Here is a 23,812-nt window from a genome sequence, read left to right as displayed (position 1 = left end):
CATTTACAGTCACTTCAGAGAAGCAACTATCAGAAATATTAACAGAAACATTATCAAGGGACTCTACTTCTATGTGAAAAGAAATAGGAAAGCACAACAAAAAGTCTCACAACTGGAGATGAAACACAGAGCAAAACTTTCTGTGTATCTTCCTTCCGCAAAGTTTGCAAAAAAAAAAGTGCCATCAATACATTTGGCGTATACGCCAACACATCTTAGTTTGGTCTTTATTTAAATGAGCTTAGAATGATCATCAATACTTGGAAGAATTTACGATTCCAAGGGGTTGACCTGGTGGTCAAAGTTTGGGGTCTAGCGATGTGCTCTCTTCATGGTCTGAAACTTTCTAAGTGCAAACAATTTTTGGAACCAATACATAAGGGGCTTTGCCTAACGTTAATTGGGTCCCTCACTAGTGGATGGTAGAATTAGTCTCCAAATTAGTTAATGAGTTTTACTACATCTCTCTATTTTATCACTCCCAATTACACCTCTAATAAGGTGGTAAACAATTTTAAAAGGACAGAGACGAATTTGAAAAAAGTTGATTGGTTGGTATTGTTTTCGACCTCATTAAAGGTGCAATTGGGGGATGATAAAATGGGAAAATGGAGCATTTCTCTTTAATTAATTCTTAGACCAGATACCGAGTTATCCAAAAAATAAAAATAAAAATTACTTATGGCATGGGACTATCAAAACTGATCAATGGGGAGAGTTTGATAAGACCAGAGATTCTGTGGGTTAGCTTACATGAGGCCTTCGATGACTCTTTCTCTATATGTGTCCAATAATAATTTCCAATTTGATTCTTCAATTGAAGTGTGTAATAAGAGTAGAAAATAAAATGGTTTCCTCATTAGAATATTTTCGAGATACATTTTCAAGGCTAATATAATTTGCCAGTCCATTCTTAAATAAAAAAAGAACTGAGTTTAGAATATGATAGTTTGTAGAATTGATGGAACCCAACAAGTGCTCCATGGTAAGAAACCTTAGCCCTTCACTCTATAAGAAACTCTAACCGTTTCCTTTCTTTCTTTTCTGTTTAGGAGAAGAGAGTGGTGTTGCTAACCTTTCTCTTCTTTTCTTTTTTTCGATCAGCAAAAACAAAAGCTTTATTGATGAAAAAGAGGCACAATATATGCATAAATTACATCAACAAAGAAGGAAAATGCAAAAAACATCATAGCTAACCTCAAACAATCCCAATTAAGTTGGCACCACAAAGAAAGTACAATCATATGCTAGCACTTAACTCATAAGTTTTCTCTTCTCATCGTTGTTGTTGTTGTTTTTTTTTTTTTTTTTTTTTTATCAGCAAAAAGAACTTCATTGATGAACAAGGAAAAAACAACAAAAAAGAAAAAAGAGAAAGAAGCAACAACGCAACAAGCCGAAACAAAAAAAAACAAAACCCAACTAATCTGGAACTGATGTTGGCGAGTAACCAACGCAGAGTACCAGCCACACCCAAAAAATAAAAATAAAAATAAAATCTAAACAGCAACAACCAAACCCAAGCCAGACCCGAACAGCCTCAACAGCTTCTGCCCTTCTAAACAGATCACTGCCCAAGCAAAAAACTACTCAGAACCCCACCCCAATCCCACCCCTACCAGCTACACACACAGATACCCACAGTGTAATCTGCCAAAGCAGAGGAACCAGCACCTCTACTGCTAAGAAAAACATGCTACATCACTTGGAGTATCGGATTTGCTGCCAGTTAAACACCAAATGTAATTTCTTTCTTATTCAACACCATACTAGTCACTACTCGCTAATCTTGTTTCTATCATCAACTTACCACCAAAGAAGCTTTCAAATCTAGACTCAGATCTGATTCATAATCAAGATTTAACGCTGTTAAACACGCTTTTTACTTGACAGATTTGAACGTGCTTTTTGCATGTAGTTTATTTGTACTCCGATATATTTTATTAGACGACTTATTGTCAGATGTGTAATGTACTACGTATCATGTTTTTCTATTAAAAAAAAAAAAGTGTTCCATGGTTATGGGACATCCTGATTCATTAATCGTATCAAATAGAAAGGTAAATTTAGTATATAAGGCCTTTATTATTATAGTGTTTTGAAGGATCAAATTTACTATGTTTTACTCCCACATGCAAAGAAAATATTTATGTAATTTGAAACATGATGAATGCTTAGAAGTGTATAATTATTCTATTATTTTAGAGTATTATTACACTTTATTATAGTAGTTCTTATAATTTATATTTTATTGTGATTTAATAAATTAATGGGAAAATTATGCTAGTAGTCCATGTACTTTGATCCTTGTATCATTTTGTTTATCGTATTTTTAATTGGCTCGATTTTAACCCTTAATTTATGATTTTATTTCAATTTGATCTAATTGCTTATAATCACTACAGGAAAGAAGGGTTTAGGTGGCGTTTTTTTAACGGCGTTTTTTAAAACGTCACTATTTTTAATATTTTACGGCGTTTTATAAACGTCTTGTTTTTCTTTAATTGAAGCGGTGCCGTTTTATGAATAGGAGGCGTTTATTTACGCCTTCAAATGCATGTTGTCTCACGCGCTTCCTTTTCCAATCTGAGAATCTCAACTCCCCAATGCACTCACAAATAGTCTCTCTCTCTCCCCGTTGTCTAAACCCTCAGAAATTGAAGTTGCTTATCAATGGAATGCTCAGAAATTGAAGTTCTCTCTCGAGATCGAAGTGATTCATCAGAGTGATTTCGAAGTTCATCTCAGCGATTCAGATCTCGATTTCATATTGCAATTCAAAATCTGAGTTTATATCACTTCGATTTTGATTTAGATCTGAGTTCATATCACTTCGATTTCGATTCAGATCGTGATTCAGATCTCAGCGATTCAGATCGGTCTCCGTGATTCATATCTCGAAATCGAAATCGAAGTTCGATTCAGATCGTGATTCAAGTATCAGCGATTCAGATCGGTCTCAGTGATTCACATCTTGAAATCGAAATCGAAGGTCATCTCAGCGATTCAGATCGGTGATTCAGCTTGGTGATTCAGAGGTTCAGATCGATCTCAGCGATTCAGATCGGTGATGAAGACAGTAAGATTACCACTGTTCAACTAAGGTTACTGCAATTTTTCCACAAAACATTATCACATGTTCAGGAGACACAACTTATGATGAAGACAGTAAGATTACCACTCTTTATCTCTTCACTTTTTCTTCTCCCTACAAATCCCTTCACATATCCAATATCCAAACATAGCTCAAGCATTTTACTTCTTGTTTTTTATGAGTGACATGGGATTTGCTTATATGTCTTTGATGTAATAATGATTTCTTGAAGAATTTACTTCATAACAAATTCTTCTGGTCTTGTGAATTCTGAAATTAGGGCTGTAAATTTGATGCAAAATTGCTAGTTATGCCAAAGGTGGAATGTATAAACTAACTTCTTGTGAGATATGATTGTTTTGATTCTTGTTTTGGATTATATAATGGTAAATTTCAGGAAATTCTAAGAGAAGGGCAATACTGTTGGGAGTAGGAGCATTAGCTTTGATTTCATGCCCTGCAAGTTCACTCTTTGCTGAAGGCATGATGGTTTTTTTAGATATACCACATTAATGTGTGCATAATTTATGAAGTCTGTTGTTTAGGAATTTGATTTCAGAGGGCACGATTCTGCATTCAAAGACCGATATCTGCAATTACAAAATGTTCGGGTGAGCGTTGGGAATGCCCTGCACTCAAATTTCTCTGACAACCCTGACCAAGAATGTATCCTTGCCACAATTTTGCATGTACAAACACATATATCAACACACATGCATTTGAAAAAGAGATGGCATGTAAACATACATTACATGCATAGATGAGAAATTATGTAATGGATTGAGAGTGATCAATAATGATATTCATAATGTTAATGGATTTACTTGGCTAAGTATTCCATATATATATTATCTTGCTTTCCCTGAAAATGTGACTACTTGACTGTGTTTCGTAGCTATTAAACAGGAAAAGCTGATCCTTGGAATGCTGAGCCCTATCGATGAATTCTCCAACATAAATAGTAGGAACAACCAGTGAATGATACTAAACAGAAAGCAAAGGTGTGATGTCTGAAAGTTGATTGCTTGAAGAGGTAATATGTTAGTAACTTGAGATCCTTTGTGATTGTTAATGTTAATTGGATGGTTATAGGCAATGTATGAAGAAGTTTATGACAAGCTCACATGTGATTGATCCGTGTTACATCTAGTGATTCTTTAAGGATGTATGGCCTGCAGCCCATCGTTTTGGCCCGGGTCCAGTCTCGCCCTCCTATCTTAGGTAAGGCTAGATATATGGAACATTGCTTGGTCTGAAAACCCAACCCGGTTTCATGAAAACAGAAGCATAACTAAGTATTATTATTTGGTTTAAAACTTGAGAGGAGTGAACCAGTGGCTGGGCAGATTTTGCTGAGGCTTGAAAAGGGCAATAATTGCAAGATAAAAAGAAGAAAGAGGTGGGTGGTGGGGGGGGGGGGGGGCGGGGGTATCTAGGAATCACTCCCAGAACTGGGCATCACACCTAATGTTAGAATTGTATCACACATTTAAATAGCTTGTTTGTATGATTAAGGCTTGAATTTGAAGTCGTCTTGATGATGCATGACTACGGAACATTTTCAAGACTCAACTAAGCCTAAGAAATAAAATAAAATTACAGATTCAATTTTGGACTGAAATTACCATCACAAAAATGATTGGTTAACTAGACATTTTTCCTAACATGGGATTTAGCAGAAGTTAATTTGAGGGATGGCTTTCTCAACAAATAGTTTTCGAGAAAAAACGGGGGGGGGGGGGGGGGGGGCTGGCATTGGAGTAGTACAGGTAAGTAGCTTGTGGATTGTAGGTCTCCCTTTGTTGGTCTGTACTCTTTTCATTTTTAAGCTGTTTTTCTTTTTGGCTTTAACTCCCTTAGTTTCTGGCAAGGAATTCTCTTTGATTATTTTTTTCTTCTCTTTTCTGTAACATTTTATTTATCTATAAAAGGGAAAAAGGAAAATAATTTAGAAGAGAGATAGTAAAGAGAAGGATATGGAAATATGAGAATATTGCTGATATACGTCCGTGCATATCTTAATGAACCATCATTGGCAAACCTTGCCACATAAGAATATGTATTTTTAGATTTTTGGAAATATGTTATGAATTTTTTAATAGGTTTGTCCTTTTTGTTTGGTATCTTGTTACAGTAATACTAACATGTGTTTTTTTTTTCTTTGAAAAGAATAAGTTCTCTTACAACTGTGATTTAGAATTTTGAAGACTGGATTGTGTACTAAATGTTTTTATTTTTATTTATGTATTGTATATATTTTATTATATATTTATTTTTCTAGAGAAATAGGTTTCATTGTTGAATATTTACTATTTTAGGAAATTGATGAACCTGCATTGATTCCACATATAGCTGAAGCCAGCTCCCGCAAGTATCCTTATGAAGTCTTATTTAGGAGCTTGCACAAGCTGCTTATGGATACTGCTAGTTCTGAGTACACTCTAGTTCTCTGTGTACTTGATATTGTATTTAAATGCTAGTCAATACTGTATTCACCACTGTGACAGTAATTTTAAGTTTTAGTGCACAAGAGAAATGCATATTGACGTTTTGTTTTTCTCATTATACAGGTATCTTTTCTGTGATGATTTCTTTGGGAAAGAATCTATATTTTATGAAATATTTGCAGGTACTGGTGTATGGTATAAACCATTTTCTCTAGTGTAGATAAAAATGGAAGTGTTATAAGTGGCTGGCTTTGTATGAGATGAATCTTATTGGATCCAAATTGTTACATTCTTTAAAAATCTTCTTGTATACACCTCTTGGGCAAGAAACCATTTCCTTGTACGAAGATCTTCTGCCAATATACTGTTCTTGAAATTTCTAGTCATTCTGCAATGACAACAGAAAACTTTTTTTGCCTCCGAAATTTGGACCCTAAAAATGATTTTCTTGCCAAAGAACAATGATTTGGAGTTATCATATTTTATCATTGTAGGAAATATTTGGTTCCATGATGTTAGTTTAACATTTGCTTTTACTTTGATGCCATCAGGTCCATTTGTGGTAATTGATGAACACTTTAATTCAATCCTTCCAAATTGTTTTGATGCAATTGGACTAATGCTTATGATTCGCATTATACACCAGCACCAGGTAATGCTTGGCACACTGTTCCCTGAATATGCTGTCATTTTTTTTTTTTTCCCTCCACTAAGTCTTGTATGAAGAGTGCTCACACTACATGTACTTACACATGTATAATTGGTGCATCTCTACAGTGCTCATAATGTACCAGCTAAAGGTAACTTTTTGGCTTTTTGGCTAAAAAAGTAAGTCTCCAAACGGGGCCTAAGTGTATCATCAGGATTTCTATATTGTTATTTCGGATAAAAATAGACTAGAGCAAGTTTTCATGAAGTGTCAAGATGTGCTCTATAATTGTCAAATGGTGAACAAATTAATTTGAGAAGATGACTAACACTAAGTCACCTAATTCGGGTTAGAATAATATATTGGTTATTATGTATTGCTTATTCTATTTTGTTGTCATTAGTTGTTATTTCTTTATTATGTATTTTTCCTTATTTGTGCCTCAAGGCTTCCATTGTAAGCTACATATTATCAATAAAAAGGGAATGATTGTCTCATCATTCCCGAAGTTTGTTTTCTCCTAACAAACATGGTATCAGAGTAAGGAGGCTCCTAAACCACCACCCGACACCACCACAGCTTCACCACATCATCACCCATCACTCCGGCGGCTACCCATCATCACCCATACCCTTCTATACCTAGAAAACCCTTCTTTCGGCACTTCCCAGGCTTGTTGGCCCCCTGTTCAGTTTCCTAGGGCTTGCTGACAGCCCTCCTAGCCCTGTCAGCTCCTTCTCCAGCCTACTAGGGCCCTGCCTAGTACACATTTAAATGTTAGGCTTTTGTTCCTAACCTGCTCTGCTTTTAAATAGCTTGTTTGTGTTGTAGGTATGTGTGGGGTTTACCATACAACATGACTATATGTTTTTAAAATTCTGTTGTGCATAATTTTTAATTTTGTGGAATGTAGTAAGTATGCAATCTTGGGGATTAAGGTTTTTACAAGTAATATACAAATGATTTTTTATTTTTTATTCTTTTTCCAGCAAGACATGTTAAGATGTCCTCTATCTTATCTTACACTGAAATTCACATGACAGCTTATATGGGAGTTGCTAATTACATTTTTTATGTGCAAAATTGGATGAATTTTCAATCCGACATCATGTGGCCTTCAATATATATACCATCTGCTTGGGGGATTATCATAAGGAAAAAGAACTGCTTGTTTTGAAGGTTTACATTAGTATTTAAGGATCAAAATGTCAAAATCATGGGCATATCACTCACTATTGTAGTTCAGGGAATGAAGTAATATGGAATTGAGTTGCAACCACTGCATTAGTCACTGGTTAGTCATCTCATCTCCAACCACACACAAACACACAACACATACACAAACTTCTTTATGATGAAGAACAGTGCCCATTTCCCCCCCTTCTGAATCTGGTCTTCATTTAAACATACACATTCTGATCTGTCCATGAGAGAGACTTCATTATATATTTAGAAATGCATCAAGTTTGATATTGTTGCATAATTTTTATGTTCTTTTTTTTTTCTTCCTATATTTTTATTTGTTTATTTCTTCTTCTTCTTCTTCTTCTTTTTGTTGTTTTGTGAGTTCACAAAATTGAAGTAGGGTTTCAGAGAAAGAATAATATATATATATATGTAATTAATATTCCTTTGTGAAGATTTATGCGAAGATTTGATGACTTTTCTTAGAATTCTCTCCCGGTTTTGATTTTATCATCCATATAAATCATTGTTTCTCATTTTCCATCTATTTCATTCTGATAGAAATCTTTCTATTTTGATAGAAAATCTTTTGAAAAAGGAATTTTCTTGAAGTAAAATTAACGGTGTATTGTAGACTAGTGTTGCTTCACATTTTCTTGATATATTGTACAAAGCAAAAAACATCATACAAGGTAGTTACTTTTCCAGTTCTCTTTTACTTTGGTGATCAACTGAGTAATTTTCTCTCTTTTTCTTCTTTTCTATCTACCTTTTTTATTTTTTCCCCACACGGTAATATCTTTCTGTTCCTATCTCCCCCATACTTTTTGATTAACAAAACACAGCACTTTAATTGTCATTTAATTTTCTAAGTTTTTTTTTTTTTTTGAATATTCAATAGTTACAATCAGAAAAACACATAATTCTTTTTGGAGAGAATAGTTGTTACCATTGATGATAATTAATGTGTATTTAAACCAGTAAAAATCACATATTGTATTCTATTAGTGCTCCTTTTTGAATCTAGCATGATACATTTTTGTCTCAATGAGTTAATATCAACCAATTCATAGATTATTTTCCTTCAAAAACACTGATGGCATTATCAGTTGGACTAAATTGACCCAAAATTTAAATCAATGATGAAAATTGAGCCAATTAAAAATAGAGGGACCAAAATGACACAAGTAACAAAATGTAAAGATTATAATTTATCCTAAATTAATTCTGTTTCCATAGAAATCTTGCAATTAAAAGGAAAATTGGGCCCGGAAAGAAATAAACAAAAGAAGAAAAATGATTTTCCATCACCTTTGGTGGATGGGCCTACTTGCCTCAACGAGGTATGATTCACACATGTACATCAAATGTTGGACTCTTAACATGAGTTAACTATTTCCTTGGACGCAAAGCGAGATGGGTGAGTGTTATCCACGTTCCGCCAACTCAGAGGAATTTGTGTAAAGTAAAATAGTTTCCTATTTACATTACGTTAGATTTTTTTAGGGTTTATTTTATTATAAATGCATGTTAAACACAAGATAAGGATATTTTTTAGGGAGACTTACGTATAAGTCTTAATAGGTGGACTTATTGTCCAATAGGTGCTATGATAATTAATGATGTTTTTCATCAAACACTATTAAAAAAACATCACTAATTGTTAATTTTTAGTGACAGTTGAAAATTTTATCACAAAAAAATGTTAATAATTATAAGTTTTAGCGACAATTTAAAAAAATCGTCACAAAAAAAAAGTCACTAATTTTCAATTTTTAGAGACAGTTTGAAAATTGTCACAGAAAAAGGTCACTAATTGTAAGTTTTAGTGACAATTTATAAAAATCGTGATAAAAAAAGTCGCTAATTGTCAATTTTTAGCGTCATATGCAAAAAATCGTCACAAAAAATAAGTTTTAGCGACGATTTTATTAGGACTTATTTTTAATAGGACTTGATGGGAATTAAGTCCGAGCAGGACCTATTGGTAGTTTATTCTATTTTTTATTCAGTCATTTTTTAATACAGAATTGCCTTTGGAGTTCTAGTTTTCTTTGTTAACGGTTAGGGGTGAAACCTCAGTGGATTGTTTTAAATATTTTATGATTCAATCATAATTTTTATTGTTAGATTATATTGATTGATTTATTTAAATATTTTTGGATAAAGTTTTTGTTTTGTAAAATTGTTTGTTCCGTCGTAAACTCCGGACATGGTAGAAGCTCAGAATTTATGGTGTAATCAATAAATCTTTTAAGATATTATTTTTATAAAATAACTGTTTTATTTTTCGATTGGAAACACATTTTGTGTGATTTTTAGTTAAGTTAAACAAATTGAATCAGAAATATTTTACAAATAAAAGATTGGTGATGAATTCTTAATGGCTTAGTACTTTCATGTTATTGGTACTTCAAATTATTTTTGATCAATTAATTCTCTCAAACCATTCAAACTTTTTTCAATCAATTTTATTCTATTTTATTTTCCATCACTTGGTTCTTTGGTCGAATATGCTGATCCTTATGGATTCTATTTTAATTTTATTCTATTTTATTTTCCATAACTTGTTTCTTTGTTCGAATATACTGATCCTTGTGGATTCGACCTCAGACTCACCGAAACTTTATTACTTCGTGACAACCTGCACTTGGGTATATACACTCAAAGTTGTAGCAAACCACATGCAAAAAATATTTGTTTGATTTGAATCTATAACAATCAAGTCATGAACCCCAAGGGTTTGGCCTTATACATAAGACTTAGGACTTAGGGGTTTGCTTCTTCCAATGTCTCAGGTTCGACTCCCCTTGCCAACAAAACTCTTAAGGTCACGGATCGCAGAGAATAAATCTATTTTTGGAAGGCTTGTTCGGGTTGTAAGGAAGTTAGTTTGGTGAGCACAAGCTAGCCCAAAATACCTTACATTATGTAAGCTACATATTAAAATAAAATAATAGTTATATTGATGAAGTAATATTATTAAACAAAAATGTTCCAAAGCACTTTGCCCCCCTATAGTTCAAATATATATATATATAGCCAGAAAATTTCCATACGATTTTGGATCAAAGTGCAACCATCAACACTATTAACTATACATGGGAAATGACTATAATACTCTCAAACCCTACACTTTTTTGTTAGTTTTATCTCTCTCCTCTCTTATACACATAATTTACAATGTCTAATATTAATTCAATTAAATCACAAATTAATTATAAATTCTTAATTATTTATTATAATTCTTATCTTTTTATTCTTATTTTAATTTAATTATATTTTAGATCAAAATTGATCCAAAATATTTAATAATTAATTGTAATTCTTAACTTTTTAATCTAATTTTAATTTATATATGACAATTAATCCTAAATTCTTAATTATTTATTGTAATTCCTAACATGTTAATCTAATTTTAAGTTAATTATATTTTAGATCAATTTTTAAATATTATTTATTTTATATTTTTTAATTATATTTTATATTTTAGATCAAGTTTTAATTATATTTTAATTTTTTAATTTTAATTAGTACATTAATTTAATTTCAAGTTTAGAGAAAATAAAAGTAAAATTATCTTTTTGATGTATTAATTTCACTTTATTTTTTCAGAAAATCAACCAATCTAAAAAATAGTGTGTATAGTACACCTTCTATTAGTTTGGATAGAAAAACTAACGATGACACTTTAGTCTAAAAATCATATGGGTGCTTTTTGACTATATTCGAACCATAAGAGCATTTCCAATTGTTTGCCATTAGAGTTGCCGAAGTAATAATATAGTAACTTTGGGTAAAAAGTGCTTCTCCAATAATGTCAAAGCCTGTGCCAAATTTGGCACAAACTTTGACAAATGCCAAATCTGCTAGCTCACCCCTTTCTCATCATTTCCTAGAAAAAAAAACTCTCCAAAACAAGTAATTTAAAAAAAAAAAAAAAAAATTCACCAATTTTTTAGAATATCATAATTCACCAAATTGTTTATACAAATTTGGCATTTTTTTTTGGTTAAATAAACTCACCAAAATTTGCTCAACAGAATCATACAGCGACAACAATCAAGAAATTTCAAACAAATTTGAAGTAATTCCAAACAAATTTCAAATTATCTTAACAAATCTCAAGAAATTTGAAACAAATTTTAAACAAAAAATACCTAGATTTGAAGATAGTTGATGGATTTAAGACAATTTCAGCATTTTGAAGAGTCGGCTTTATATTCTTTGTTTTCATCTTCTTCAAAAAGCTTATTTGGATGCTTCGAGTTTCGATTCTAGGGTTTCAAGGGTTTCATCTTCTTCTTCAAGTGATTTCAAGGGTTTCAACTTGGTTCAATCAAGGGTTTTGGTTTATCTTAGACATATGTCAAAGATACAACAGGGTTTCAATTTTAAGGGTTAGGGTTTATAGAGAGAGATAGAACAGAGGCATGGTTCTTGTGATGTCCCGGATCCTTTAAAGCAAATTGAGTGCATTAATTGGTAATCTCTGTCCCTTTGTGTGTCTTCATCATTGTTAAACCACTTGAATCTTGTGTTGTTATCAATTTTCCCTTGTGGTTGTTTCGATAGGTACATCTTAGTGTGTTCTGAGATGTCATCTTGTACTTTTGGGTGTTGGAGAGAAATTGGGAAGGTTGGCCAATGTTTTGTAGTTCCTAGTCTCACCTTTAGGTTGAAACCGCTCGAGCCGTCTTTTGGTTGCTCGATCGGTGAAATCAACCTTATAGTACTTTGGTTTGCAGTTTGAACATTTGGAGCATGTATTCTTCACTTGTGTGAAGCATTCATCGCTCGAACGGTCTTTTATAGAGGGGAATGGAGATTCTGGGAGTGGGTGTTTTTCACTCGAGCGCAAGTTTGGTCTCTCGAGTGGTGTCTCAAATTGAACAGTTTGCTCGGGCGCAGGTTTGGTAGTTTCAGCGGTCTGTCCACAGTCAGCTGCAAAAATTGAGTTAAATCATTTCAAAAGTTGAGCCTTACAGATTTTTCTATCACTTTTACTTCAAACAGTCTCTCTGCATTAACTCTCACTCCTTTTTCTCTTATCTTTCTCTGGAAACCCTCCACCCACTTCATTTACTCCTTGATCTTTCACTATCCATTGAGATTTTAACCTTGGTGCCTACTTTAATTTTGGAGAGCTTGTCGGGGGCTACGTTATGTACGGTGGAGATCGGATTTTAACACTGTTGATTTTGGAGTTTTTCATCTTTTCTTCTCAAGGTCTTAAGGCAGGGATATTCTTTGAGTTGCATATATGGTTTTTAGCATTTATAGAGGGGAATGGAGATTCTGGGAGTGGGTGTTTTTCGATCAAGCGCAAGTCTAGTCGCTCGAGTGGTGTCTCAAATTGAACTGTTTGCTCGAGCGCAGGTTTGGTCGCTCAAGTGGTCTGTCCGCAGTCAGCTGCAAAAATTGAGTTAAATCATTTCAAAAGTTGAACCTTACACATTTTTCTATCACTTTTACTTCACACAGCCTCTCTACATTAACTCTCACTCCTTTTTCTCTCATCTTTCTCTAGAAACCCTCCATCCACTTCATTTACTCCTTGATCTTTTCACTATCCATTGAGATTTTAACCTTGGTGCCTTCTTTATTTTGGAGAGCTTGTCGAGGGCTACGTTATGTACGGTGGAGATCGGATTTTAACACCGTTGATTTCAGAGTTTTTCATCTTTTCTTCTCAAGGTCTTAAGGTAGGGATATTTCTTTTTTTTAGCATGTCTTGTTCTTTTCACTATGATTTCCAGTGTGTGTTTGGTTTTTAGATATTGAATCAAGAAAAAAAAATTCTAGAGATATGGTTTCTTTCTCATGATTTGGTCCAATTAAGATAAATTATTTTGGGTATACTATGAATCATTTGGGGATGTATGCCTGTAGTTATTTTGAAAATGAAGGAAAAACTCTCTTTTGATCAAACCCTAGGTGTTTTGGGAAATTTGGGAAAAAGTGAAATTGATGTAATATTTATGAAATTGATGATAAATCTCTTGAGAAATTGAAGAAAAATTTCTAGGTTGTTATATTTTTTTTTTTTTTTTTTTGATCAGCAAAATAAACCTTTATTAATGAAAATCATACAACAAATGAAATTACATCAAATAAAGGGGGGAGGAGCAAAAAGTATCATAACAAACTAACCTGATCCCAACCATTATATTATTGAGGCACTCATGAAAGGAAATGAGAATTTTGGTTGAACAATTATGGAAATATGGGATGTGCATGTTGGCATTTTGGAAAATTGAATAATGGGTGTTGATTGTAAATATGTGGTAATCTCATATGTCACATGGATTTGTACCATGTTATGATTTTGAGAATTATTGAATCATGAAAGTTTAACTTGAACAACTGTGAGAACGTTGGCAATATTGTATAAAGAAGATATTTATATGTAGTCAATTCTCATTTGATTCATTTGCATTATCTTGAATTTTGTTCACTTACAATCTTGACTCGAAAATAAATTCTGTGTTTGAGAAAACAATTGTTGTTAATGAAAACATTTCGGGGTAAATACGTTTGGTAAGTCCGGTTAGGGGGCGTAGATTAGAAATTAAGTTGGTCTGAGTGTTCTTGGTGTAAGACCAGAAACATGCGCGTGTGAATGCCTAAGCTCTCCGGTTAGTAGCCGATAAGGTAGGATTTTGGTAATGCTTGATATGCCTACTTGCAGACACTAGTTCTGGGGAATTACCTGAGTCTTATTTACTACCCCATTGTTTAAATCTTGGCTTTCATGAAGATAATGAACCTTGAATGAAATATTGCTGGATTTCAAAAGAAATGGAAAACTTTGACATTTGATCATGACATGGCATTGTATTCATATAACTATATGAGATTGCTCAAAACATATATACTTTATTAAGATATCTCTACCGTGTTCTGTGCTCACCCCTATTGGAATTGTGTAGGAAAGGATGTAGTGATCCCACCTAGTTGAAGGTGTGGAATGTGTTGAGAGCAAGAGACTCTCCCTTTTTGTATGATGTTAATGCAAGCCAAGAGCTTAATATGTTTGGGTTTGATAACTTTTTTGTGTAGCCAAGCTTAAGCCTTGAAACTTGTAGCCTCAGGGCATTTACTTTATTGTTCATTTCTTTACTTCCATATTGTTACACATGCTATGGGTTCATCTTTTTAGGAGGGTGAATATGTATTGCATGTGAACACTTCTTTTGAATACTTCTTCCTTGAAATGAAATACTAATCGAGGGAGTTGGTTGATCAAGGTAGGATTGTATGTTGGGCATGTCTATTTCATATAATTTATTGTTATAATTTTGGGGGCGTTACATTCTGGTGATTTGCAAGAGAGACAGAGATGGAGATAAAGATAAAGAAAGAGAGGCGTGGTTGTAGTGATGAAGATCTAGTGGTGGTGGTGGGGAAGAGATGGAGGAGAAGGATGGAAGGAGAGAGAGACGACTACATCAGGGTAGAGTGAATGAGAAGGTGCCAAAGAGCATTTGTGTTTCAAAGAGTTCTCTCTCAAAAAGAAGTTTTTAAATTTTTTTTTTTTAATTTGTCTAGTTGGGCTAGAATATAAATATTTAATTTAATTTTTTTAATGTCATAAAAGACAAAAAAAAATTAAAAAAAAAATACAAAGACAACAAGAAAATCACTCAAAAAATTATATCCAAACACCACCTAAAAATATAAGAGGGAAAATTGGTTGGAATTTTGCCAAAATTACTTTGTAACATTAGATCATTATTGCTATAATTTGACAATTTATTACTGTAGATTGCCAAATTATAACTTTGGCAATGCTATAATAGCAATTACCATTGGAGATAGTTTAAGGGGATAAAGTGCTCTAATCCCAAACTACGAGAGGCAAAATGAATTTAACCCTTGTTTCTAACAAACCTTATGACTCTTCATATTAAATGAAAGTAGTAAAATTTACAAAAAATATTCCATAAGCATTTTGGAATATTTTATAAAAAATAATACTCATTTAACTGTAACTAATTGGATAAATTACACTAACTTCCTCTGAGATTTAGCATAATTACAAGGATCTCTCTTGTAGTTTTAATAATAACACTAACATCCCTTACTTTTGAAATTATTATAAAGATTTCCTCTTTTGTTAACTTTGTTATAAACAGTGTCAAAAATATCATTAAATGATTAAAAATACCCCACTCCATCTTTCTCACTATATTAATCCAACTACTCCAACATTGCCTCATCTAACTCACCAAATCCTAGAAAAACAGAAATTGGTGATCCACTATCCAAGGCTATTGTCAGCTTCCATTTCCAAGTGAGCTTGCAGTTAAATTTAAAGAATTATTACACATTCATAAAAAAATATATATTTTTTTAATTATTAATATTTATAAAATTTATCATTTATTTAAAATTATTCTTCAAAATCACTCCTGAAATGAAATTTCTCCTAAATTTAAAGGTTAGCATAACTAAACTTTTATATCCCACTGTGAAAGGCTATTGAAAAAAATAAATAAATAAAAAATTATTCTCACAGGATTTAGAGATATAGTCAGCATAACTAAACTTTTAAATCCTATTAGATTTTTTGTTTTTATCTCTTTTTTTTTTGTTTTTGATTTTGATTTTGTTTTTTTTTTTAATCTTTTAATTTTATATTTAAAGGTCACAGTATTATGCTATCATAACCAACATTTCCAGTACAAAACAATTCAAAACATATAAATATATATACACACTATATACGGAAAGTGAATGATAACACTTTTTGTTTCGTTTAATTTTCATAATCAGTTTTCTCAAACAAAAAAAAAAAATGAAAAAACTAAAAAAAAATGCTCATCATTTTCACATGATTTTTTTTTTTTTTTTTTGGGTGTAGAAATAATTTTTAAATAACCAACATTCTTAATACAAGACAATTCAAAACATATACATATATACACACACACTATACAGGGATGGTGTGAATCATAACACTCGTTGTTTGGTTTAGTTAACATAATCAATTTTCTAAAAAAGTTACCAAAAAATTAAAAATTAATTTGGTGTAAAAACAATACTCATCACTTTCACATTTTTTTTTTGGGTGCATAATTAATTTTTGGGAAATACAATGTGTATCATATGTACCTTATAACTAAAAAGAAAAATAACATAATTTTAATTTTCTGAGTTATAAATAAAAAAAGAAAAAGAAAAAATGTCATAACTAAATACAACATGAGGTATAACTAAAGAACTCATGAGTCATAACTAAAAAAAAAAAAATAGTCATAACAAAAGAAGAAAATGACATAATTAGGGGTACATATGATGCACTATTTTTAAATGGATGTATATTAGAATTTTCCTTAATTTTTAAGTATTTAAAAATATTCTTTTGGTGTTTATTCTTGTTAAATTAATTTTATTTTTCAAAAAAAAATTCAAAAAATATGTTTTGAATATGAAACTTAAGAAATTCATTTTATTTAATAATAATAAAAAAAAATTCACTAATATTTATCAATTGTAATGGTGGTGCCGATCAAAAAAAATTGTAATGATGGTAATGGTGTTTCACAAGCTTGTTGGGTCTTTGGATATAGACGACCAAGGGTATTATTGGCATTTAAAGTGCTAAAACATGTGACATCAACATATTTTGACAAGAGTGCTAGCAGAGGGTTAACATTTTATTTTTTATTTTATTGTTTTTTGCCCACAACACCCCTAAGGCAGGACTCTTAGAATCCACTCTTACAAGTCAAATTGGGAAAAGTTAGCCGATCTATCTAAATCGTTGGATTTCCACTTAGTAGTAGAGAATTTGAAACTTAATCAGTAATGAGAGGAGCAAACTCCCTTACCAATTCGAATGGCAAAAAAAAAATAAAAGAATAAAAAAATAAAAAAAGAGGAGGCTACCATTAGCCTAGCAGTGGGTCAAAATGTATAATAATTTAAGAGTGGTTATTGTTATTATTAAAACCACATAGGAGGTCAATGTAAGTGTAATTTATCCTAACTGAATTTGACAGAATTTAATAATATTCTTAATAGTAAAAAAAGATTTATTGATAATTTTTTCTAAAAAATAAACCTTTGTTAAATGGACAATGAAAAATGAAAATAGTAGAAAGTGAAGTGAAAGAAAGGAAAAAGAAATGAAAATTTATTTTCTTGCATGTATTTGAATAAATGAAAATTTTTGCAAGAAAATTGCTGGAAAAAAAAAATATAATTACTATATAACAAGGAGTTGTGGAGATAAATGTAGCCAAAAAGGGAAACAAAATAAATTTCGTCAAGATTTGTGGGAAAAATAATTTTTTGCTGTATATTTTACAAGAAATTGTTAGCCTAACTAACAAGCTAATTTGAGTAATGCAGAAAAGTTTAGTTTTCATTACTTTTTAAGACACTCTATCTAAACAAGCACATAAATTATTTTTTTTCTTTCACTTTCCTATATTATCTATCAAACCAAATTGAGCATTAATAAATCAAGAAATTATATTGATATAGAAAAAAGAAAGTACATCATAGCAAACCTGCCTTAACCAACTTAAATTAGCAAAAAAAGAATTACAAAATCTTGTGCATACACTCCACCAAAGATCAAAGTAAGACTATTTCCAATCATTCATTAAAATTTTCATTTAATTTGATTATTAATTTAAGCAAAAAGTTTGATTTGATATAAATTATTCTAATCTTTTTATCAAATTTTCATCAAAATCCTCTTACAAATTACATTCTCATCTCAAATTTCACTTTTCATCAAATTTGATGAAAAAAATTATCTTCAATGTTTCATCTTTTTAAATTTTTATCAAATTCAAATTGGATGAATGATTTGATGAGTTTTCAATTTAATGAAAAAAATGATTCTTCGTTGATTTGATAAACATTTGATGAAAGTATTGGAGATGATTTTTAAATACTTTTTCATCAAATTTAAATTTAATTAAAAAATATGAAAGATTGGCAAGACATCAACCAAATCAAAAGAAAAGAAAAGGGGAACTTACTGATAAGTCCCATGTACCAAGTTCAAAACCCAGCTAATCCCAAAACAAAATACTTGCACCAATTAGTCCAATACATTTTTAATTGTTACCAAAAAATCCTTTTTTTTTTTAATTTACAGACACTGTTCACATCTTACTACCGTAGGACTTCCGTCAAACGGTTGCCGGAGACTCGTCGGAATGTTCAACATCGCCGGGAAGTCGCCGGAGTTTCGCCGGAAGTTCGCCGGAGTGTTAAGAACGTTAATGGAAGTCGCCGGAATGTTTAGAACGTTCACTGGACGTTAAGAACATCACTGGAGACTCACCGGAATGTCTAGAATATTGCCGGAAAAAAAAAGAATAAATAGATAAATTATAGCAAAAAAAACATAGCAAAATGTGCTAAATATTGATAAACTAAAAGGAAAAAAAATGAAACGACAAAAAACAGAAACAATGGGGAAAACATATGTTATTTTTCAATTTTTGTAAGGTTCAAGCAAATAATCTCTAAATAGTGATCAAACTGAAAAGTAAGTTTTGAAACTGTAAAATGTTACAGTTTCAAAACAAAAATCTATTAAGCATTTATCCTTATTAATCAAACTGAAAAACATGTTATGAAACTGTAAAATTTTACAGTTTTATACCATGATTCATTCTAGCACCAAAAAAATTTGAAACTGCAAAATTTTACAGTTTTCACCGCCTGTAACTAAAACTCGAAAACTACTTGTTCAGAATTTTAAAATTTTCTCCATTAGAATAGAAAAACAGAAGTGTATAGCAGAGAAAAAAAAAAAAAAAGAGATCGAAGGAGAAAGGCGCATGTAGAGAGAGGATTGTACTCCAGCAACTATTTTTTGTTTAGATCTAGCCAAATCTGATGTAGATCTACTCAGATCTACATCAGATCTGAGTAGATCTACATCAGATCTAAGTAGATCCACTCATCTTCTTCGTCGGAAATATATTATCTTCGTCGTCGGTGAGAGTGAAGTCACGAGTTGATTTCGATGGTTGGTGGTTATCAGTGAACCCCGATCAATGGAGAAAGACATGATCACCGGTCGTCGTCCATGACAAAGACGATGAGAGAAAAATGCAGAAAAAAAAAAACAAGAGAGGAAGGGAAGCAAAAAACAGAGAGAGAGAGGAAAGGACTTTTGGGTGTACTCAAAAAGTTATGGGATTAAATGGTGTCCACATGTTCCACATGGGACCTGTGGGTAATTTCCCCAAAAGATAAAAACAAAACAAAAAATTTCCCAGAAAGTCTACCTCACAACATCACCACAAACCAAACTGCATTTCAAGCTGACGTACAAAAAAACTAACTCCTATTCATGATCAGAACTACAATTTTGATTTAAAGGGAGCCAAACTAAGGCACCGTTTGAAGGGACGTTTTTTTTTTTTTTTGGTAAAAATAATCAAAAAATAAAAATAAAAATAACAATATCATATTTTACATATCAATCAATTACTTTTTTCCTTATAACTATTCAATAATTTAAAAAAAAAAAATCCTAAATGCACCAATTTTTTTCATTTCGTAAAAAAATAAAAATAAAAATCACTTAAAAAAACCAATTTTCCAAATTAACCCTAAGAGAAAAAATATTTTTTACTAACCAATAGAACCATATAACGAAGTGTAGGCTCATCTAATAAATATGAACAAAGGAGGTTTAATTTCACATTTCGAGTTGTTTATGTATATATCAAAGTGAAACTCCATGCTTGTCTACACAGATGATTTACTCATCTAGATTTTGGATAGAATGAAAATACAAGCTGAAATAGACTGGCCTTGATATAAGCCCATTGAATTTCATCACGTTGATTACTATGATAATCCCACATATGTGGATGCAATCCTGAATTATGATACAATAAACTAATTACAAGGTTGAAATGAATCGTGATAATCCCAGATATATGGAAGCAATCTTGAATTATGCTCAAAAGAACTAATTACGACATTGGAATAAACCACCCTAGTTATGAAGATTTGTGGTGCTCATTATGAATTGTATTGGTATTTAGTTATGAGATTTTGAATGAAGATGTATATGGTCATAGTTATGAATTATGTTGATGCTTAGTTATGAGATTATGTAGTAGCCAAAATTTAGGGTGGGGATGGTTCTCAATTTTTTTGTTGCTGCAAGTGTTTTTGGTTTTTTTTTTTTCTTTCCTTTTTCTCTTGGCAGTTGGCTTCTGGCCAACTATTCCATTCTCCCTATTTTAAAGTTTTATTAACATTAATAAAATATTACTTTGTTTTTTTTTTTTTTTTTTTTTTTTTTTGTGGTGAACTTGGTTATGAGACTTGTGATATTTTTTTATTGGGACTCAAATTAAATTTAGCTATAAGATTTGTAGTGCATGGTTATGAAATGAAATGGATTATGAAGTTTTGTGATATTTTATAGCAAATCAAAATAGTTTTAGTTATGATAATTTTGTAGTGGATTATGAAGTTTTGTGATATTTTATAGCAAATCAAAATAGTTTTAGTTATGAGAATTTTGTAGTGTCTGTTATAAATTAATTTGATTTTGTTATGATCTAAATTGGCGAAACTTATGAACTATAGTAGCTCAAATTTTAGATACATAAAAATGAAAAAAAAAAAAGAAGAAAAGAAAATAGAAGAAAGAAAAAACAAGCTAAGACATTCAATTACCTTAGCAATATGCATGATAGCCAATCATCAATCGTTTCAAATCTCGTTTGGCTGTTTGGAAGTGAAATTATCTTGCTAAATGCATCTCTTGCTAATCTTCCCATCGACTATATGTTGCTCTTCAAGCTTCCTTCATCTATTTGTCATGGTTTGGAAAAGATTCAAAGGAAAATTTTGTGGGGTATCAATGGTGAGAAAAACAAGCTCCACTTAACAAAATGGAGCATAGTTTCTAAAAGCAAGAAACTTGGCTGTTTGGGTATCCAATCTCTGAAGTTGAAGAATGGTATCTGTGGGGATATATTTTCTGAGTACCAACACGTGGCAAGGTGACGCCGATGTGTCAGTTGAGGTGCCACGTGTCCTGGTCGTGACGCCGAGGTTATCTCGGCAAGGCTGAGGTAATCTCCGAAGATATCGGGATCCGAGATAAACAGATAAGGGACACGAGTCCTAGAATGAAGAGGAAATTTAGTCAAGATATGGATCAAGCTCTTTGGGAGTTTATCTTTATCTCTTGAAGAGTCCAAAGTCAGTATTGAATTGGAGTCCATAGAATTCAGGCTTCTAGTGGGACTAGGATTGAGTTAACTATAAAAGAGAGGCACCCTCGTGGGTCTAAGCTACACAATTTTATGCTTTGAGCAGTAAGTTTTGCACTTGATTATCTTTGAGAGATATACTGACTTGATCATCGGAGTGCCCCCGGGTGGAAGAGCCACCGCCGGAGCCTTCTCTTTCTGTTGCAGGTTAGCTGAAGCCATCTATTCTGCCAGTGCTCTCCAGTTGATCACTAAACGGGCAGTGTGATCAGAAAATTACTCACACAATTTGGCGCCGTCTGTGGGAACATCGAAGAATAGATGGCTAGTAACGGACAGAAGGAAAAGATTGGGAACGACACTCCTGTTGGGAGTGGCAGACCAATAGACCTTGATGTCGAAGGAGACAACCACAATGCAGAAACTCGCGACCAGGGCCACGGGGAGAAAGACGTCGGCCAGGAGGGCGACACTTCGAAGAAGACAGACCAGAGCAGGTACTATAACAAAGATAACCTCCAGGTATGAAGGGATAGATGCCTACAGAGGGATGAAGAAGTAAAAGAATTGGCAAACAAGTTGGCAGACCTGCAGTCGGTCGTCAACTTCATGATGCAAAACAATGTCATGCAGCCACCATACCCGCTGCAGGACACGCTGATTCCAGCAATTAATACCCAGAAGGGAGGAAGGAAAACAATCCCCGAAGCCCCTCAGCACACTAGGAGCGGAAGGCACTCTCACCGGCCTTCCAGGGAAGTCGGACGAGAGGAGTCGAGACGAGAGGAGTCCCGAAGGACGTATCACACGAAGGACCCAGAGCCCAAAGAACATCGGCATGTTCAAGGGCAAGCACTTTGCTTTGACACAACCCATGGATAAAGATCGAAACGGGCCCACCACGAGGCCGAAAGTAGTGTGCCGAAAAGATTGAAGTCCAGAGATAGCCGAGCTCTAGGGAAGAGTAAAGAAGACTTGAGAGATTACCTCAAGAGGAAGCAACAGAATGCTGAAGCCGAGGTAACTTCCCCGGTTAAGCCGAGGACACCATTCTCGGTGGAAATGGACAAATTTAAAGCACCAAAGAGATTTAGTATGCCGAGGTTACAAATATATGATGGTAAGTCAGATCCCAACTTTCACGTTGGACTGTACCTGAATTCAATGGCATTATATAGTGGGAACGAGCCATTGCTCTGCAAAGTATTCCCCTCATCCTTCAGGAAGATTGCATCAGACTGGTTCCATAAACTACCAAAGGGAAGCGTGAAGACTTGAGAAGGCCTGGCCGAGATGTTTATGGCCAGGTTTGTGACGAACAAACTACAGCCCCTGAGGGTCGACGCTCTAATGGCTTTAAGAATCACCAAGGATGAAGGCCTTAGGGCCTACGCAAAAAGGTACTACGAGGTGTTCAATCGAATACCCGAATGCAACCAAGAGATGGCGGTTGTGTCTTTCAAGAACGGCCTGAAAGATGACTGCCCACTATGGAAGTCTTTGGCAAAGACATTGCCAAAGAGCATGGAAGAACTCATGGCAAGAATCGAGAAGTACGCCAGAACCGAGGAGGATACGTCGGGAAACAAAGAGACAAAGCAGGAGAAAGGAAACGGTTCGCCGAAGCGAGGCCGAGGTAACAATGGATCGAACAAACAAGAAACGGAATTAAGGGCTAAACAGGCAGTGACGACTGTGTTTCGAATCCCGATCCACAAAGTCCTTGATCAAATACGAAACCAACCCTATTTCAGGGCACCGGCAAGAGCACCAGGGGAATTTATGGGAAGAAACCTCGGTAGAGGTTGTGCTTACCACAATGAAGAAGGGCACCCAACTCAGGGCTGTAGAGCCCTAAAAGCACACTTAGAAGACTTGGTTAGGCAAGGCCTTCTGAGGGACCTTGTCGATGAGGCCAGGACAAGAGAAGAACAGGCAAGATTGCCTCAAGCACCGGCAGCTCCCCCTCCTCCAGCACAGCAACCACCAGCAGGAGGACCATGGGTGGTTAACGTAATTCACTCAAAGGTGAACGAAAACGACATACGAGGAGAGACCTAGAAGGTAAAACACCTACAGCACGTGAACCAGGTTGGACATAAAAGACCTCGGCCTAAAGAATGCCAGGGACCGACGATAGCCTTTACTGAAGCCGACCTAGAGATGGTCTAGCATCCACATAATGATGCCTTGGTAGTATCCCTCCAGGTCGGGGAGTGCC

The 23,812-nt window shown here is 33.4% G+C and overlaps 2 long non-coding RNA genes across 2 annotated transcripts; both read left to right on the top strand.

The window, feature by feature from the left end:
- The first annotated feature begins 2,841 nt into the window (after positions 1-2,841).
- LOC145823348 (uncharacterized) lies at positions 2,842-4,305 on the top strand. Its single transcript, XR_014365629.1, has 3 exons — positions 2,842-3,168; positions 3,492-3,760; positions 3,990-4,305. It is a non-coding gene; the product is annotated as an uncharacterized LOC145823348 (long non-coding RNA).
- A 1,105-nt stretch (positions 4,306-5,410) lies between these two features.
- LOC114269740 (uncharacterized) lies at positions 5,411-6,203 on the top strand. The gene is made up of 3 exons (XR_003631712.2): positions 5,411-5,528; positions 5,665-5,723; positions 6,093-6,203. It is a non-coding gene; the product is annotated as an uncharacterized LOC114269740 (long non-coding RNA).
- The last annotated feature ends 17,609 nt before the right edge of the window (positions 6,204-23,812 follow it).

The sequence above is a fragment of the Camellia sinensis genome, chromosome 4, assembly GCF_055761805.1.
Source record: "Camellia sinensis isolate YWXY chromosome 4, ASM5576180v1, whole genome shotgun sequence".
Classification (NCBI taxonomy): domain Eukaryota; kingdom Viridiplantae; phylum Streptophyta; class Magnoliopsida; order Ericales; family Theaceae; genus Camellia; species Camellia sinensis.
This window is presented reverse-complemented; position numbering and strand designations above follow the sequence as displayed.